Source organism: Pipistrellus hanaki (genome assembly GCF_964339955.1).
Source record: "Pipistrellus hanaki genome assembly, chromosome: 2".
Classification (NCBI taxonomy): Eukaryota; Metazoa; Chordata; class Mammalia; order Chiroptera; family Vespertilionidae; genus Pipistrellus; species Pipistrellus hanaki.
The window spans coordinates 11,632,598-11,654,212 of NC_140504.1; positions in this window are offsets into that span (position 1 = coordinate 11,632,598).

The window sequence follows — 21,615 nt, forward strand, 5'->3', positions numbered from 1 at the left end:
ATTTTATGTATTTATGTCAATCCTATCATGAACTCTGACTTCTTAACTTCTGGCCTAGTATTTATCTAGATTTCCTGACAGAATAACTCTGGGATGAGTAGACAACAGGAATATGAATTCTGGCTATTACCTGTTAGCAAAGATTTAAAGGTTCTGCTTAACCATAATCACTATCATATACATGAAATGATAATTTAAAATGTAGCCACATTGAGTCCTTAATAAAGTTGACCCCCCCCCCTCCTCTTGGTAAAGGCAAAGATATTCTCTTGTATAAACAGTTAGATTGGCAACATGATTAGAAAAAAAGCCTAGTAAAAATATCCTTGGATAATTGTGCTGAAGAACAGAATGTCCACAGGGATTTGCTAATTGAATTGCTACAGGCATGGTTGAGCAAATTAACTGCTGTGATCCCACTGGTTCAGGGATTCACTGTGTTTCATGATGTCAGACAAGACTGATTGCCAAAAGGAGCGCTTGTGTCAAAAGGGTCTGTCTCCCTACAGGTGGGTTCAGTGTGGGTGGCGTGATCATTGAAGTGTACATGCAAGGCCTCTATGTTTTTGTCTTAGTGGATAAATTTTATGATAAGGAAGAAAAATGTTGTCATTTATTTATCTGCTTATTTGATTCATTTTCAAAATTAACACAATCATTTAATCATAAATACTATGTAATATTTTTTATCCATGTTTTTAAAGCAAGCTCAGGAGTTGGAAACCTTATATTATTGAATAATTTTTAAATGAATATAAGCTATGTTTAGTTGAACATGTTGGAGGCATTAAAGAGTTATTAATTGAGTACTATTGGATAATTAGTCCAGACAAGTTTCTATGCAATCACAGCAAATATTTCTGGGGAAAATATATAGAAAGTTGCCAAAAATACCATTTTGCAGAAAATAAATCTGTTTTCATGATGCCCTATTTTTCCAAATTGTCCAGGATTGAGTTCTTGTCTACAGTATTTTCTCTTCATATAACGGTCATCTACTCAGTTTTCTCTTACATTTTATGACTTGAATACTGTTTAATAAATTTAGTGAATGTGTATTTATGTGATTAATATTTTGAAAAATTAAATATAATCATATGGGTAAATTATAATATTTGAATGTTTATTTGCAATATGTTTATTACAAATATATTGTTCCCCTTCACATATAACCTGAATATAATTTGCATAAATAAGTAATTTGTGATTTAATCACTTAAATAATAATTTTGGATTTATTGAGAAACTTTGAGATAATTTTGAGTAGTCTGAGAATGGTGAAACAATAGTTGTAAGAATTATCCATAACCTTTAATAAAAAAAATAATTTATAGTTGACAAAAAACCTCAGCCTATTCTAACTACTTTTTCTTTACAACCCTAAAAATTATTGAATAAAACTATGAAGTTGTTTAAAATGTGGAATAGGTATCAGTGATGAATAGAGAATATGAATGATGACTTTTGAAGACTGACTTGTATATGCAGTCCATATTGGACTAGGTTATTGCTAAAACAAATTATATTAAATTTTGTTTCTGTGAAATTACCTTGGGAAATTACCACTCTGCATTCTAGAAGTAGTTTTCCATTCTCTTTTTATAGACTCTTTGAATGTAAGAAGCATCATAAGTCTTTTAGATATAGGCATCTTCCAGCATATATCACAAATACATGACAAGTGCTAAGAAAATTCTACATAATAAAGGGCAAATATGCAAATCAACCAAATGGTGAAAGCCTGGTCACTATGATGTGCACTAACCACCAGGGGGAAGACATTCAATGCAGGAGCTGCCCCCTGGTGGTCAGTGTGCTCCCACATGGTGAGTACCACTCAGCAAGAAGCCCTGAACTAGGCTCCCAGCTGGTGAGCACAGTGGCAGTGTGGGAGACTCTCCTGCTTCCACAGCAGTGCTTAGGGCCTAAGCCATCAGTAGGACATCCCCCAAGAGCTCACAGACAGCGAGAAGGCACAGGTCTGGCTGAGGGACCATGCTGAGCACACGAATTTCAAACACTGGGCCGCTAGTACATAATAAGATATTTCTCAGACATTTCTTAAATTTCTGAGGGTTACAAATTTCCTTATTTACATAAAAATCTAACCTACTGTCTAAACTTGCCTTCAGAGTGCACAGATTTACTTCAGATTCTAAAGAGAATGCAAATGGAATTTGAGAGTTCTTAACTATATTAAGTTATTTTGTGGTTACCATAGAGATAACCTCTACCTGCCTACTTTGTTCAAACTTCTTAGATAAGAAAAAATAGACAACATAATATTTGAAGATAGTCAGGACAAAGATAACTTTTGGCATTTTGCTCTTAGACTAATAATTTTTTGAAAAGTAAGGAGTGGATCATGAAGTTAATGGGCTACGAGTAGTCAAGGTCTTAGATTCTATTGCTAACAACATTCTTGTTATTTGAATGAGCAAGTAGGGTCCGAAATCCCTTTAATTATCTGAGTCTTTCTCTCCCTGTTTTCTGATTAGCATGTCCCTGCTTCTCTCTGTACATCTTTATCTCTCAATTATTGTTTAGTGCTTAATTAAGTTGCTTCCTATTTAAACCAGAAATATAAAAATATACATCTTAATGCAGCAAAGCATGGTAGAAGCTTATATATTTATATAAAAATATTTTATATGAAGTATAATGCAATAGTCAGTAATAATTGATTTATGGATTTTGAAGTTTTATATTTTACTTTTAGTAAAAGTAGCACCATCATCTCTTATAGAGTTAAATCATGACTTTTTCTAGAACTTATTCTGTGATGACAATTTTTAAACAGGAATAATTTACTATAAAAACTAAGTTTGCAATAAATTCTTCCAAATGCAAAGCTTTACTTTAGACCAGGTTTATTTCAGAAAATCACATTTATAAAAATTAAAATGCAAAGAACTCATACCTGTTTATGATTATACATAGAGTTATAGCTTTTGTTATATCATCAATCAAACCATAGTACAGAAAACTGCCATTAAGTTTGATTACACTAGCTAAGAGGGAACACAAAAATAATCATCTTAATTCACTGTTTTGTTTTCAGAAACTTCCTTATTTTCTTTCTCCATTTTTCACATAAATCTATGATTATATTTATATTTTCAGTTGCTATGTGATAAAAGAAAACATACTTTCTGAATAACTATTTGTTGACACAAAGATATTATCATATTTATGCCTGCCATTTAGAAACATGTCTAGTTTACTTTGAAGGAAGTATGCTTATGCTTCTTCATTAAAATTACAACTGAATTTTTCCCACCATTAGTTTTATGCATCTTTCCTGTGGGGAATCCTTCATTCAGTGAATGTTAAAATAAATTTTACTAATAATTTACACACACACACACACACACACACACACACACATACTCACACACACACAACAAACAAATAAACAAACAAGCACAAAAAACAAACAAACACCTGTCTTTACCTTTAGATGGCCACCATAATATTATTTTGGTTAGCTGAAACATTTCAGTTGGTCCTATTGCAACTTGATTCATGTTATAAAACTACAGATCTTAGCACAATTACTTTTTTCTTCCTTCCTTCCTTCCTTCCTTCCTTCCTTCCTTCCTTCCTTCCTTCCTTCCTTCCTTCCTTCCTTCCTTTCTTCCTTCCTCCCTTCCTCCCTTCCTCCCTCCCTCCCTCCTCATGGTCATTGAAGAGCCAGTTTTATTTTGAAGAAATTGATTTTAGAGTTATCAATATTCAACATTAAGTGTAGAAGATATTATCAAATAATTTCTCTAGTTTTAAAGCTTTTAGATGAAAACAGCATTTAAAAAAATTAAAAGTGATTTCAGAGAGAAAAGAAGAGGGAGAGGGAGAAGTTGGGAGAGGGAGAGGGAAAGAGAGAGGGAATAAGAGAGAGAGACAAAGAGAGAGAGAGAGAGAGAGAGAGAGAGAGAGAGAGAGAGAGAGAGAGAAGTATCAATGATGAGACAGAATCATTGATCTGCTGCCTCATGCAGGGTCCCCAGTGGGGATTGAGCCTACAACCCTGACATGCGCCTTTGACGGGGAAATGACCCTAGGACTCTTCAATCTGTAGGCCAATGCTCTATCCACTAGGCCAAACTGGCTAGGTGTAAAGCATTTAATTTGACTTTCTTTTACTCGCAGTACACACTGACTTGTATTTTTACATTCTAACTATACACACAAACACAAGCATGCACCTATGGCAAGTTGATAAAAATATATTTTAAGCAAAGAAACACTAATTAGTATTAAGTAACACACTGTACATGTTACTAAATCCATAGAGCACATGAAATGTCACAAACCCCATATCACTACCTAGTACTCCAAAATAAAAATATATCACCAATGAAAATAAAATACAAGCTTTGGTGAATAATTTAAATATTGGAATCTGTTAGACATTGAGGAGAGACAGTGTTTCTTTGATACAAGACCAAAATTTACCTGATTAATAAAATGGTTGGATCACCATATTATAAACTATGTTTGTTTGTTTGTTTTATTCTGACAGGACTGCACAGTTCATATTATCATTGGAAAATAACTTATTATTCAAAACATATATTAAATCATTTAATTATTGCCAGAAATAGCCGAAACCAGTTTGGCTCAGTGGTAGAGCGTCTGTCTGGGGACTGAAAGGTCCCAGGTTTGATTCCGGTCAGGGGCATGTACGTTGGTTGTGGGCACATCCCGGGTAAGAGGTGTGCAAGAGGTAGCTGGTCAGTGCTTCTCTCTCATCAACATTTCTAGCTCTCTATCTCTCTCCCTTCCTCTCTGTAAAAAATCAATATGTTTAAAAAAAATAATAATTATTGCCAGAAATAGCTTTCTCATGGAAAAATTAAAGCTTGCTACTGTAAGATACTTTTCTAAAATTTAAATTTAATATGGCCACCCAGTGACATGCATCATAGCATAACAAAACTAAATAGCTACCTTTAAAATTGAAATATAATAAACTGATTTAAATGGTTTTCTTAATAAATAATTAATTCTATTATAATTTTTATATCCATTTATTTTAACTGAGGTACCTTTATATATTCCACTTTATTATTTGTTGATTAAATAGACATATTTATTATGTTTTGTCTACATTTTTGTATTTGTTTTGTTTATAATCATGCTTTGAGATAGGAGAAAAAATTCAATCTTTCAAAAGCCAGATTGTGAAACTTGCTTATATTCTCAGAATAAATAGCATAGCTTTTTAAAATTATATTACTTTGAAAGCAGAAATAACCTCAGAATTTTCACATAAATTGTCACAAACTGTTATGACATATTTTATTAGGTTCTTTTGCATTTTTTCCCCTGCTCACTTAATGATTAGATGCATCTGGCAACTCATTTATGCCATTGACATTTATTAATCACTTCCCATTATTTCAGTTATGATGTATGAAGGCTTTTACACTTGTGAGATTTCAAAAGTATCTAAAACTGATGATTCTCATTTCCTCATTTAAAACCTATTATGAAGTCCTCTCCTGAGAAAACAGCCACCTGTGTCCAGTTAGCAGCTTATGGTCACCTAGAATTCCTGATGACACAGCTGAAATATGTTTACCTTCCATCCCTACTTTTCCATCACAATAACCTTCAACTAAATTGGCCTCATTTGTTCATTATTAATATATCTTTTAACATAATTAATCACTTATCAAGTTAAAAATTCAGTGTCTTTATGTGCTATTTCTGCCAATTTTTGAATTGGTTGAGATTATAATACCAAATGATATGCATATGTCACAAGCACAATTGTAAACATCTTAGTATCCACAAGTAAACAGAACTATTTGATGTTGATTACTTTTTCAGATTTATATATTTAATACAGAATTATCTTGCATAAGATAAATCTGTAACAACATGGAATAGGTAAAGGAAAATAAGTGTATCAGAAAAGAATTAGTTTATATCATTTTAGTATTTTTAACTTAAATAAAGACTATACAATGTAAATGAACATAAAAGATCATTTATATAATACTCTCACCCTGCACTCCAGATTGATAAATACACTTTTAAATACTTTCCTCTCTCTCTATTAGGATGTATATATAATTAGAAAAGATTGATGATGGATAGATAGATAGGTTATAGATAATCATACAAAATGGTGCATTTCTATGTAATTCATCTTCACATTTTTCAACACATAACTATCAAGTCCTCTGGAATGGCAGCTCCAAATCCATTTTGAAATTAGTTCATTTAGAACATTTTTCTATGAGTATAATATTGGGGGAATCAAAAGCTTAATAAAGCCGGGACCGGTTTGGCTCAGTGGATAGAGCGTCGGCCTGCCGACTGAAAGGTCCCAGGTTCGATTCCGGTTAAGGGCATGTACCTTGGTTGTGGGCACATCCCCAGTGGGGGGGTGTGCAAGAGGCAGCTGATCGATGATTCTCTCTCATCGATGTTTCTAACTCTCTGTCCCTCTGTCTTCCTCTCTGTGAAAAATCAATTATATATATATATATATATATATATATATGCTTAAAAAAACCAAAAATCTTTGCTTTTGTACTGTCTGTGACCTTACTAAAATTATACAAAAAATTAAAGTGAATAATAAATAACATCCATTAAAGCCTCAGTAGTGTATTTCAATACTTTCTGAAATAATAATAAATATAATACCTTAAATGCTTCCTACAAAATCAAGTAGTAACTGACTACTTTAGCTAGCACTACCTGTCAAGTACTTAGTCTTCTGGTCAGACTATACACATGCTATAGGAAAAGGTTCCTTTTACAACTTGAGGGGTTTAAAAATAATGCCTTATATACTTCTCACAGAGCATTTATTTAATGCTTTCTAATCTTGCTTTAATCTGGGAATAAATATAATAATAAACCTAGAGGTTGTCAATTAGTGTAAGAAAACTTGCAATCTAGTTGCAATACAATCAGACAGGGCTGTCAAATGAAGAACAGATAACATATTCAAATACAGAGAACTCTTTTTAAAAGTTTTAATGAAAAGAGGAGGAGAAAAGATTGGCAGCTATGAGCAGATGACAGTTTGAAGGGGATCTCCTTTATTCATTCCGGAATTTATTAATAGTTTGACCTTGCTCCCACTACATAATCCTCTCTCTGATTTGAGGACTTTGAGGGAGAATAAATACATGTACAGCTCCTCTCAGACTCTATTATGTGCAATCCTGTGAAATACTTTTGCCGACTCCCACAAATTGTATTGCAAGTAGAACATTAAGTGCTATTTAAGGCTACTTTTAGCACTTTAGTGGTGTCTTATAGCTGCTGTAAAAAATTATTGCAGATTTAGCATTTAAAACTGTACAAAGTCATTAGCTACAGTTCTAGAGATCAGAAGTTCAACGGGTTCTCACCTGCTAAAATCAAGGTGTTAACAGGGGTATGCTCTCACCAGCCACTCATGTGTGAATCTGTCTCTGCCTTATTTAGCTTCTAGAAGCTGCCTGTTAGCTAGCAATTGATTCTGTTCTCACATCTTTTCTGAATTACCCCTTTTCCTCTTCCCCTTATAGAGACCATTCTGATTACATTGGGTCCACTAAGATAGTTCACAATATTCTCATCTTTAAAATCCTTAATTTAGAACTACCAGCAATGTCACTTCTGGAAATTTATCGAAAGACAAATTTGAAAAAATATATGCACCTGTTTATTCACTGCAGCATTATTTACAATACCCAAGATTTGGATGCAGTCCAAGCACCTATCAGTAGGTGAGTAAGTAAAAACAAACAAACAAACAAAAAACAAACAAACTGTGGTGCATTTGCACAATGCAATACTACTCAGCTGTAAAAAGAGGGAACTCTACCTCTTATGGCAGCATGGGTGGACCTAGAGAGCATTGTGCGAAGTGAAATAAGCTGGCGGAGTAGCTATTATTATAGCAGTCCATAGTTTTATCAAGATATTAAAAATGTATTTTAATAACTGTGGGAATAAAGATTTCTACTGCATTGGGAATATGGTTTTGGAATCACAAATTTCACTTGAGAATGGATGACTATGTAAAAGGAAGATCTGTGAGTGTCTCCTGGGCATGTTCCCTAAGACTATCTGATAAGATGGAGACAAAGCACCACAAGCCAGTCAGTGAATCAAAGGAGTGAAAGAGATCATTCAAAAACAAAAAGAAAGCAATTTGGATGCAAGAGATGACATTTCACTGAGATTTGTGGTTTCATCTTTCATCTTTCAAAACTTGTGTGGAGAGCAACATGTGAGGCTGAGTTCCATTGAGCAATTAAATATTTAATGAGAAAGAGCACTAATTGGTAGGAAATGCTCTCATTGATTGTCTCTTAACCAGTTAGTAATTGCATATAAAAGTCATATATTAGGGACTTAATGAGCAATACAAATTACTCTGCCAAAAATGGCATATCATTATGACAGAATTTATGTTGTAGCCATCTCATTTTCCCCTATGGTTTGAAAATCTTAGCAGAGGAAAGAACACTAAATTTAAGTTGACAATTTCCATTCTCTTTCTAGATCTGTGCAATCCTTTAATTGTCAAAGACCTGTATTCTCTAAGAATCCCATTCTCATATATTGAATATTATTAGCTATTTATTCTACCAGAACTCTAGAAAGAAATGACAAATGACAAATGAAGTCCTATGAGGTTTGCGAATAAAAACTGAATTAAACAGCTTTTTAAAATTTAAATAACATGTATATATGTACATATACGTGTATATATGTGTATAGATAGATAGATTCATTTAACCACAAGGTTAAAACAGAAATAAAATAGAATGCTATAAAATAAGCGTAAAATAACAAAAACAAAATATTTGAATCCGGTAAATCAATTAGGTAATAACTTATTCTGTGATTTTTGTCAAATATGACAATAAACATTAAATACTGAGCTACATTGTTCTTTAATACTAGAGTATATTATAAATTAAAGCAAATCAAGAGAACAATGATATATGTAAATCCCTTCTTATACTTTTCTGTAGATTTGAAGAAAGCAGCCAAGGTGATTTAGAGAAATTGAGGAAGTAAAAATAATATAAAAATTAAGGGCTCTCGATTGGTAGTGCCATTTCCTTTGTATGAAGGCAAAACAGTGACTTTATCATTTCTTATTCACTTGTAATATCCTATAACAACAAGTTTATAGAATTCTGACCATGTTGACACCTCATTGATATAAGTATTTTAAACATATTATGTAAGTGTTTTAAACATATTATATTTTCTTAAAATGTACTGGAGATGCATTTGTATACTAAGTAATATAAATAGAAAATGTCTTGCATTATTTTATGTGGAGATTAGTAGGTTTTATAAACAATATTCATTTTTTTAAATGCATAAAGATAGCCTAAAATAAAAATAATCAAATCTCCCCCATCCCCAGAAACTATAGCTACTACTATTAACTAATACTTAAAAATAGTTATAAGGTTAAGTATGATAATATACCAAAAAGTTTTGTAAAGTCGTACTAATTACTAAAGGGTAAAATAGAAAAAAAAAATAGATTTTGCCTCAGTGCTTGAGAATTTCAGCAACTATTTCACAGCTGTTGTTTAACATTCTATTTGGCCAATTGGGCAGGACAACTGTGTCTACCATTCTGACCTTTCACAGGGATCTAAATGACAGATTTCAGAAATGAGAAAGGAGACTTAGAGTGACATGTTACATATTAATAAAGCAATAATTTTTTTGCATCATTCCCATTGGCCTTTATGATGCCTGTTACCTTTTCTTTCTTTCTTTTTTTTTTTTTTTTTGGAAGATAGCTTCCTTTTTTATTTTCCCCTCCTGTGGGAGGGCACTGCACTGTCAGTTCATGTCTTGCTTTCTCATTGTGTTTCATTCACATAAATAAACACTAACAACAACAATAACAATAGGAAACAGATGATATGGACACAGCTGGCAATTATCATCTCAGGTTTACCAAGGCTTTTATTTCAAACAGATAACTACTGACTACTTCTTTGTAGGAAGTAAAAACAGTGACTTCATCATCTCTTATTCAGTTGCAATATCCTATAAGTTTAGGACAGTGGTTGGCAAACTCTGGCACGTGAGCCACATGTGGTTCTTTGGCCCTTGATTGTGGCTCTTCCACAAAATACCATGTGTGGGTGCTCACATACAGTGCGATTGAAATTTCATGTGCCATGCGCAGAAGTCAGTTTTCAGCTCTCAAAAGAAATTTCAATCGTTGTACTTTTGATATTTGGCTCTGTTGACTAATGAGTTTGGCAACCACTGGTTTAGGATATTGCAAGTGAACTGTGTTTGGAAGAGGCAATAATTTATTTTATTGGAACCAATATATATTCATTCACTACTGTGGTGCAATAAATATATGAATCACTGAAAGTCACAGGTAATAAATGGTAAGCTTTCATCTCTTAATTTCCCTTAAAAAAATACTTTGCAACATTCATGGGGGGAGGTAGAAGGTAAAGGAAGGATAAATGGTGATCGAAGGAGACTTGAACTTGGAGTAGTAAACACACAATGTAATGTACAGATGATGTATTGTAGAATTATATAGCCAAGGCTATACTATTTTATTAGCCAATGTCACCCCAATAAATAGAATAATTTTATTAGCCAATGTCACCCCAATAAAAAGAATAATTTTATTAGCCAATGTCACCCCAATAAATAGAATAATTTTATTAGCCAATGTCACCCCAATAAATAGAATACTTTTATTAGCCAATGTCACCCCAATAAATAGAATGAAACAAATTAATAAAACTATTTTAAAAGAAATTCATAGAAATTAGAAGGAAGCATACACTAATTCTATATCCTTAAATTATTTAATTCTGTTAATCGGACATACCAGTATCACAGCTAATGTTTATAGAATGTTTACCATGTATCAAGAACCTTTAAGTTTCCCATCAGCATTGCCTCATTAGATTTATCTATAATAGATGTTGAAAATTAGTATTTATTACACCATAATTTTATTAAAATAAATAAAACATTAAGTACATTATTATTATATATTAAAAATGTAGTTTGATACTCCTAACTTACCCTCTCCAATCAAACATGTCTTCAAACATTTAGAGGTGATTATTCAGAAAAATCTTATCCTGACAGTAAATTTCCCTGTGACATTTCTTGAGCTTATTTTGATGATTGAAAACATGACTATTCTGATTCAGGATGTGAGAAATACAACAGCCTTGATTTTGTCATTGTCTTCTCAAGCAGATGTAATCATACATGGGAGATTAACAGCAACACATTTGATGTGTTTAAGCTATGGAAAAAAATTTTTGAAGTCATCAAAGAGGTTTTTCATTATGTATGTTTCCATATTTGAGGTTGAATTCAATGCTGGCAAAAGATAATTTATAGGTAGTAGGTGACATATAATATTGTCTCTATGTATCCCTGCCAAAATTCAGGTCATTCGTAATAACAAGTATGTATTTTATGGGACATTAATCAGGCAATCAGCTACTGTGAAATACTAAAAATGGTCTCACCAAAAGAGAAGCGAATGAGTTTAGGAAAACTCAATTATAGATACAACAGTTCATTTATTTCAGCTGCCTGGATATCATCAACCCAATGGGCAATAGCATGTAAGAAAGACAGAACTCAGAATCGATGGATACTGAATCCCTGACATCATCAAGCTACTGGGTAGCAATATTGTTAGGTGAGCGATAAACTTACCAGTAGTCTAAACCATTCTGTCTTAGAGTCTCTTTTAGAGCAATTTCACTTATACCCTAAATATAATTATTTATTACCTCACAGTAACAAACACAAAGCTATTAGTCAATGAATCTAAAACCTTGCATAAGGTGTACATTTTATATAAAAATTATGGTTTTGCTGTCACTTCTGTTAATAATTTTTATATTCCAGTTATCTATCTATCTATCTATCTATCATCTATCTATCTATCATCTATCTATCATCTATCTATCAATCTTCTATGATCTATCTATCATCTATATATATGTTAAAACTAAACATTCATAAATATATTGATGGTGGTAATCAAATCACCCAAAGTGTGTGTTTTGTTGTTATTGTTAGTTTTCAGAAATTATGGTTGGGGGATGATTTTCTATTCTATAAATTGTTGTACATAAATAAAAATTTATTATTTTCATATAGATTCTTTTTTAATACTATTCCACACCCAACCATAGAGGAAAATACAATTTTCTCATTCAAAAATAGCTTTCTATAGAATAATTCCAAAAGGAATTACACAAAGAGGACAATTCTCTTCTTGAAATTCAAAGTCCTGTCATGGAGCACATAGGCTTATGTGTATTAAATAATGAAATCCATATGGTCTACTTTTCCTGTATCTTTGGCTTTCATTAAGCTCAAAGAGAGTTTTTTTGTTTTCTGCTTTATTTCAATATCTTAGTAATGATGGAGAATGAAGTGAGAGAGGGAACAGGGGCTTGATTTTATGATGAATACAAACAATTATTTTAAAAGATCCACCTCTGGCTGCTGCTGTGCTCTGCCAGAACCAGGAGCAAACAGCAAGACCACTTAGGAAAATCCTGCAATAAAAGATTCAATGTGATAAAGCTGCCTCCAGAGTCATAGCTGGGGAGCTAAGGAGAATTGCCTTGCTCGGTGTGTGATGATGGGCAATACATAAGGGTCCTGTTGAGCTATACTCATTCCTAGATTTGCAGGACCACACTCCCTTCAAGGCCCTCTCCTACACCCTCTCTCCTTAGAAAAAGGCAACGATTTTGATAAATTGAAGCTATCTCCTAAAAGATAATAAATGGAATAAATTTAATATGGAATAAATAGATGCTATACCTAATAGGCAATGAATTTTGAAGTGTAACTATAGTCGATTAATATTATGATACTAGCAAGTATGTAAAATGACTTGAAAATTAAAGGCATAGTAACACATCATTATTCTTTTGTCACATAAAAATTCTAATATGTATAGTGGACTTGTATTTAAAGCAATAGATGGCACTATTGGTCCATTATTATGGTGTTATAATTGGTTTTATCTTGCTTACCCCTCACCAATCTCACCCTAATCTTTTTCCTGCAGTTTTATGGTTCACTGTATGAAGATATTAAAAACGCTAAATTGAAGATGTCTCTTTTTAAAAGAACTCAGCAACTTTGATTTGCATTTCCTGTCTGTATGGAGTGTACTAACTGAAGAATGACAGGAGTAGGAAACAAAAGGCTTTAGTTCTTTTGTGTGTGGTTCAGGATAAATTCCTCACAAAGACAGTTGGAAATTGGCATTACGACCACTGGGATTTTATTATATAGATTCGCTGATTCTGAGGCTAAAATTAAATGCAATGAGAAATACCTATTTTCCAAAACTTGTTTTCTGTTGTCCCATTAAAAAAATATTATAATTTAAATGAAAAAATGGGACCTTATATGATCAGAGAAGAAAAGTGTTCATTGTGAATCACATTGGGGATATGACTAAGGGAGATGCATAAACAAATGAAGGCAATGATACTGTATAATGACATGAGAACTACATTGTAGAAGGAAAAATAAAAATAAAAAAGCACTATTTCATGGATCACCCAGTTAATTTTCTTTGTAAACATTTTCTAATACTGGGAGGACCATTATACTGACACAAGAAGTTTATTCTGAACACCCCTATCTTGAGATGGTCAGTGGTGGTTTTTTGATAACTAAGCAGAGTAACTCATATGTTGAATCCATTCACTTCTGTTTGCATTAGATTTCAAAAGAAAGTAAGATCTAAAAGTTGCACTTCCTGTGTTTTTTTCATAGATCAAATATCAATTGAAGTTAATAACTAGAGGAAGAAGGTACCAATTTAACATCATCAAATTTTCGTGAAGGCTTTCAGCTGTGAGAATGCATCATTATAGAGTCACAATAAAGCGATGTGTTATCAATGCTTTTCTCCCCTCTGCCTGCTAAAATAATAAGGTACACTTTTGTACTTCACCATAAATAGTAACCAACACGGGATAAGCTGAGCTTCTCTGTATAGTTTATAGCATAATCAAGATATCACAGCACATCTTCCTTCTGAATTTTAAAAATTGAAAATATAACTCAGTGTTATCAGGGTTAATTTGGTTTTATGATTTAATAGCTAGGAAAAAAATTTTCTTTGTTTTTTGACACCTAATTTTTACCTTGTGCTCTTTCAATATCCAAGCCTACAGAAATAAAAATAAAAACTCTAGTTAATGTATTCAGGTTATAAAGCTCTTCATACCCTTTTTTCTGAAAAAAAAATCTTTAAGATAATTAGGTCAGATATTACAATATCTAAATGCCAACTGTCATTTGAGAAAAAAATTATACTCAGTGTGAACAAGTAAATTGCCTGAGGTCAGACCAACTGACTGACAAAGGCTTCAAATGCAGAATTCTGATAGTTTGCCCTGAATCTTTCTGCTGCCTTGTGCAGATTCCAATTTGAAAATCAGATTAAATTTCAATCATTTCTTTAAAGACCCAATGCTTTTTTAAAAATATGCTAAAAGTAATTTTGAAAACCACAGCGATGGTGGTGTAAAGAGATTATTCTGTTTGCTAAAATGTTATTACAACATGCAGTAGCCATAATATTTAATGAGAGTAATAATTCTATAGTTTGTTTGTAACCATACAATTATTACATATTATATCTTAAATGGTCCACAATATGTTTATAATATTACATATTGTAAAATTATAGGAGATACCATAAAATTATATGGTAAAATGCATTGAACTCTAATTTATGTGAATTAAGAAAGCACAGAATCACTTAGAAGAGCTCTTTCAAATTACGGCTCAGACACCAAAAGCATGAACAACAACAACAACAAAAATAAACATAAGTTAGTCTTCAAATTTAAAAGCCTTGGTGCTTCTAAGAGCATTATCAGAGAGTAAAACGACAACCTACAGGAGAAAAGGAAATATTTGCAAGTCTTCCAGGGGGTAGGCTCTATATCCAGGCCAACTAAAGAATTTTTACAATTCAACAACACAAGAACAAACAGCCTTTTCAGATTTCCTCCACTGCCATGTTCTTTATCTTTTCTTAGTGCTCTTCCCTCTCATTCATGCTTCCCCATGTTCAGGCTTCAATGAGACCGCACACAAGATGATCAGGATGGTTACGCAGGGAGGCCTGAGGTACCTCAGTCCTGCTCTTGTGTCTCATCCTTCAGGGGCTGGCTGATGAATGCTCTTATTGTGATGGTAGAAGAACAAATGTGGAAGACACTCAGCTGATCTGTCAAGCCTCTGCATTGATCACACCTCCTAACAACTTGCTACTTTTTTTTAAGAAGATGGATGCCTAGTCAAATGACAGAAGGTGTCCACCAGTGAAAAATGAAAACTGTAGATCTAAAATTCTATCCACTATCTTTACATTGGCCCTTTAGACCCAAGGAAAGTGCTACTCCTTGGTTGTCTGACCATCTGCTGTTGGTTCTCTTAACAATGACATGCTTAGAGTAAACTAGATACCTTGTGCATAAAATTCATGCACGGGTAGGGTCCCTAGGCCTGGCCGGCGGTCAGGACCAATCTGTGTGGTGACCAGAGGGGCAATTGGTGGGGCCCCTGCTGGCACCCACCTTGGTCGGCCTGGCACCACCCGCTCTCTGTCTCCACCCCCCACTGCTATGCCTGTTTCCTCCCTCTCTCTCTCTGCCGGGTGACTGGAAGGGCAATTGGTGGTTGGGGGGGTGGTAGGGGGGTACTGGCACCCACCTAGGCTGGCCTAGGGTCTGTGGGTTGGGGGCAGCTCCTGCACTGAGCATTTGTTCCGTAGTGGTCAGTGTGCATCATAGCAACTGGTTGTTCTGCTGTTCAGTCAATTTGCATATTAGGCTCTTATTATATAGGATAGAACCTTCATTTTATTCTTTCCAATAAATCCATTGGACTATATAATAGCTCCCCCCTCAAGAGCATGGAGAGATATATAATAATATGTCATGCTTATAAAAACCTGTAAAACCTAGGTTTTTAGCAGTAGTTATTATTTATCCACCTTTCATTGGAGCTACACATAGTTAATAAGACTTCCTCCCAATGAGGTTTAAGTTCTTTATTCTTAGGAAGTTTATGGCTCTCTCTGTCTCTCTCTCTCTTACTGCTCAATTTAAAATATCGGTGATACTTTAATTCATCATTTCTGTCTAGTAATTCATCTCACTGCATGTACAAATATCAGCTCTCCCTCATCACATTTGTAACTGCATCTCAGGAAACTGGTATAAAAATGCCGATACTCTGGCTCTGGCAATTGCTGACGGTAAGAAACTGTCCTTTTGCTCTGACCCAAGGGTCTTTTGTCTTCTATTATTCATTATTCGACCACTTATTTTGGATACAAACCATGCTCAAAGCAACATGGAGGCCATTGTAATTCATGAGAAAATGTTTCCGATGAATTTAAACATAAACATAAATATATTATAACACTTTTCTGAGTACACATGGCTAGGCAAAAGGAGAAAGTGACATTCGGCAATATTTTACAAATTCAAGGTCACTCGATAATCATTATTTTATAATGTGAAGAGGATGTTTCCGGAACAGACTGCCCAGTAATCCATTCTTAAACAATGTAGCATGTTGCTTCTTAATACAATTATAATATTTATTTACATATAATACATTATATATACATATTTTAAATATTTATATTTGACATTTTGAGTTTCCTAGTGAGAGCTAGCTATTCATGTGTTACATTTATTTTTAAATAGATGCATGAAGTTAAGATTAAAACAACTTTATCCTGGAGAAACTTGTTATTTCCAGACAGCCCAAGGGCTATATGGAAGGTAACAGGAAGACAGCAGCACTGAATCGCGCTGAGCTAGCCTAAGCCAGGGGTTATAATGACCCGCGGAGACTCCACAAAACCTTTGACTCACAAGACGAAAAATGGCACTCATTGCATTTGCAGTGGAAAGACAACGAGTTTATGTCTTCAGGATTAGAAGAAAAATGGTTGTCTCATTGCTACAAGTGAGCACCACAAGCCATCCAGGGACATTCTTTGTGCGAGGCAGTTTGTAGAATCTGTTCCATTTGTCACTGAACTGGTGATTGAGGCCCAGGGAAACCTGAGTTATGGTTCAGCCAGGGTCAGCAGCCACATATTCAAAGCAATGCCTTGGGTTTAAAGGTGATTCACATCCTCAGAAACACTCATCAGTATCCTCAACCCCAAACCATCAATCCTTACCTTGCAGTGCCTTTTAAAGGAGGATAGAAGATTACATGACCTGATAAAATTATAGAGAGTGTGTATCATATACATGAAACAATTTTGTTCAGGACAGCTATTATAAGTTTTAATGAATGGTTAAATATCTATGGATGAGAATTTTTTCCATTTGCGTATAATGATTTGTTAACCTCGAACTGCTGTTTCATTTGCAGGTACAAGGTGTCTCAGGAGCTAGTGGACATGCCTAAAAAAAGGAAAACAAAAGTGGCTCACACCCAATCATGGCTTTCAGAGGACTTTGAACTGCAGCTACAGCGAGGAAAGGGATATTTATACAGCCACTGGCAATCTGTGCATGATGTCTCTCACTCCCATTCTCTGTGACTACAAAGTTCCAGCTTATAGAAACTGAGCATGTCTCAAGTAACCAACCATACTATTTTACAATGGTTAAAAAATAACTAGGTGGTTCTTTGGTCAGCTTTGTGAAACCAGAACCTAAAATCTGTCATGGAGTAAAACAGCATAGACCTGGATAGTAATAATTAATGCCTACCTATATTATAGGTCACTAAATGACTCACAATTTTAACACTACTTTCAAATGAAATTGTCTTGCTTATATAAGCAATAAGCCAAATGGAAAAAAAAATCATTGTCAAGACTCAAATCTATACTGTACTCTTTACACCTGTCAAACATTGTTTTAGACTATACTATATGACTAGGCATATACTATCTCTGTTGTCAAACATATACCAGGTGTCGGCAACCTGCGGCTCCGGAGCCGCATGCGGCTCTTTTTGTTAAGTGAAAAAATCCTTTTTTTCTTCAGATTGACAGCTAACTGCACGATCCGGTATATAGCATTAAGGTAAGAAACAATATATGCAGTGTTATATTTGTTTTAAATGTCGCAATGGTTTAGCGGCTCCCAGGTGTTTTTTTTCCTTCGAAAACAGGTCCAAGTGGCTCTTTATGTCTTAAAGGTTGCGGACCCCTGGACTATACTATATGACTATGCATATACTATCTCTGTTGTTTCCTCCTTTATGGTATGTGCCCTAGAAAATCCACTTCTCTTGAGCTATAGGAGGGACTAAAAAGTGATAAAATATTCACTTTTAGATTAGATTAGATTAGATTAGATTAGATTAGATTAGATTAGATTAGATGGCAATGATGGTAAGACTATTTGTTTTTTTCTCCATACAACAACTGATTCTCCAATTCTCTGACACCAACTGGGTACATTACAATTCAAATAAATTCAGATACTACCTGGAATGAGCACTACTGAAATTAAGGGCAGAATCCCAAAATCAATTTCAGAGCCAGCAACCAGTGGAATGGGCCTTCAGGAGAGCTACATTTCTTTCTGCCCAGGCAACTATACATCCAAGGGTAACACAAACCCGCCTTAGGTTTGATCATTTGTTAGAGTAGCTCATAGAACTCAGAAAAACACTATATATGTATATATATAGTTAAAACTTTATAATAAAAGGCACAAAAGAACAGCCAGATGAACAGGAACATAAGGGAAGGTCCAGAAGGGTCCTGAGCACACAATTCATCATATAATTATTCTAATCACAGCAGAAATGATATATGCCTAGTCTACCCAGCAGATGGAGGTATTCACCAAATCATGTCATTCTAACTTTATATTTTTTTAAATCAATGTTTCATTAGGTGGATATGATTAACCAAATGACTGGCTGTTGGGTTTGAACTAAATCTCCAACCACTCTCCCTTTTCCAGGGATTGGAGAATGGAATTGAAAGTTCTGACCCTCTAATCATGTGGTTAGTTTTTCTGGTAACCAGCCACCTATTTCGAGGCTACCTAAAACTGTCTTCCCCACCCTCCAAACACCTGACTCATAACATTAAGGTGAATTCCAAGGATTTTAGAGTACTGTACCATAAATCAGAGACAAAACAAATATGTCATCTTATGCTACAGGTACCCTGTTTCCCCGAAATAAGACAGTGTCTTATATTAATTTTTTCTCTCAAAGTTGCACTAGGTCTTATTTTCAGGGGATGTCTTATTTTTCCATGTGCTAGGTCTTATTTTCGGAGGATATCTTATTTTCAGGGAAACGGTATCATTTTAATGACTATGCTACCTTATATAAGACTGATTTAGAAGACTGAAGGAAGAGATTCTCCAACTTGCCTTGAAATGGGATATAAGTTCTAGGAGCTAAGAATGGCCCCAGCTGAAAGTAAGTCCACTATTTCAAAGGAAGTACATTAAGCTAACCCCTCCAACACAGAAGAGGATACTAGGCCCTTCTGATGAGATCACAGCACTGCCTAACATCTTCATTTTTAACCTGGTTGAAATCTTGACCAAAGAACCTAGGTGATTCCTGCCAAGAATCCCGATCCAAAGAAACTGTGAGATAATAAAGTTGTGTTATTTTAAGCCACCGTGTATGATAATTTCCTACAGAGCAATAACAACTAATTACTTGTCCCCATGGAAATCTATTGAGGGAGAGAGACAATAAATAACTGAACAGCTAAGTAGTGCGTTTGCAGAAGATAAGGGTTTTGACTTTGACGTACATTAATATAGGCTGGGTATAGGAGGAGTTGTATAGTGTCTCAATGTTGATGAAAGAGAGTATCAGGTGATCACTGAAGAAGCCTCAGTGTGCCACAATGGGGGAGAGGGTATTCATCAAACTGTAAAAAGATTCAAACTTGTCCATAGTAGAGCAGAATGAAGGAGAAGGTGCAGAAGGGAATCTGATAGGAGAGTTTAGATAGGAAGGAGGAGATCAGATAATGAAAACTCATGACCATGATTGATTTCTACTTTTTGGAAATCTTTTAACTGATTACATGAAATATCCTATGTAACTTCTAAAAGTATTTGACCATTTGTGACATAAAATGTTGATAGCTGATCAATGCTTTCAAACTCTGCTGATGTATTCTCCTATAGTCAGTGTTGATGATGTATTTCATTTTCACAGAGTGGTCTATCTAATCTTTCTACCCAGCTTGACACAGAATTGCACTGAGAGCTCCAATCTCTGTGTATACACTGGGAGTCAATGACAATTGGTGACACATTGTTTTTCTGAGTGAGCTTTGGAAGTGATTAGCAATGGTACTGTATTTCTCAATTCTTATGCATTAATTTTATAATTGGATCACCAGAGATTGGTTCTTATTCTGTGTTTTGGTTGCTTTGCATGTATTTAGCAACTTTATGAGCACAAAATCTATAACTTCATTAATTGCTATCATTTGATAATAATAAAATTTGATTTGTGACAGTGTTGTGTTTAAAGCTGGTTTATCCCAGCTCATGTGAATGAATTTTGAGCATCTCTTCCCACCTCCACATTCAGTGATGTCATATCCGTGGCTTGAAATGATCTGTTTTGTGAGTACTTATGCCACAAAAATTTTAAAAAAACAGCAACACTATAAGTATATCATGTCTTTCCTCAGAGAGTCAGTAGGTAAACATTAGCTCCATACTATCATCAGATATATCATTAACATGTTGACTAATATGTTTCAATTATTTTTCTTGTAAGTTGTTGGTTTACTTTGACTTTCTATTACTCATAAAAGCAATTTTTTGGGGGGAAAAATAACAACTTTGTTTCAAGTGCAATTTATGCAAAGTTATTGATATGTATATCTGTAGTGGTCACATTTATTGGAATAAAATTAAATTTCTGCATCCCAGAAAAACTATTATTTAGTCATTCAGTTAATTAACAATAGTTTATTCTGAATGCTGAAATTAGTATAGATTTATCACATTCAAATATAATTAATAATTAGAAAGCTCTTCATACCAACATCTTTCATATTCCATTTCAATTATCATTCAGGGACATAGTGTAGCTTTCTGCTGGTAGGTAATTATTGGTAACAAAATAAAAAGTCTACGCCATCATACATTTTCTCACCATAGTAATTAAAAAGGAAAATGTGCCTGGTTTCACATCTACATGTAAGGGGAATTTAGAAAACAACAATATTTTCTTACCTGCAATCTTTAATTATTTAGAGAAGAAAGCTGAAAAGCAAAATAGAAACAAACAAACAAACATCTGAAATAACTTGCTAACAGAAAAAAACAAAGCGTGCATTTGTATTTCAGTGAAAACCAATAATAAAAGGAAAGAGTAATGCAACATATATTTTTTAATATGTTGACTACATTTTGTGTATGGGAGTGTCAGAATAAAATATCAACAATTATAAACTATGATATATATTATGTGGATTTTTCTAAATGTTCTCTTGTTTATAGTTTATTTTCCTCCCCAAATAACTATGTGTTACACCTATTTATGTTTTACTCTAAAAAAGTCATACCCTATTTTCTCTGGAAATTAGAATTTGGGGCA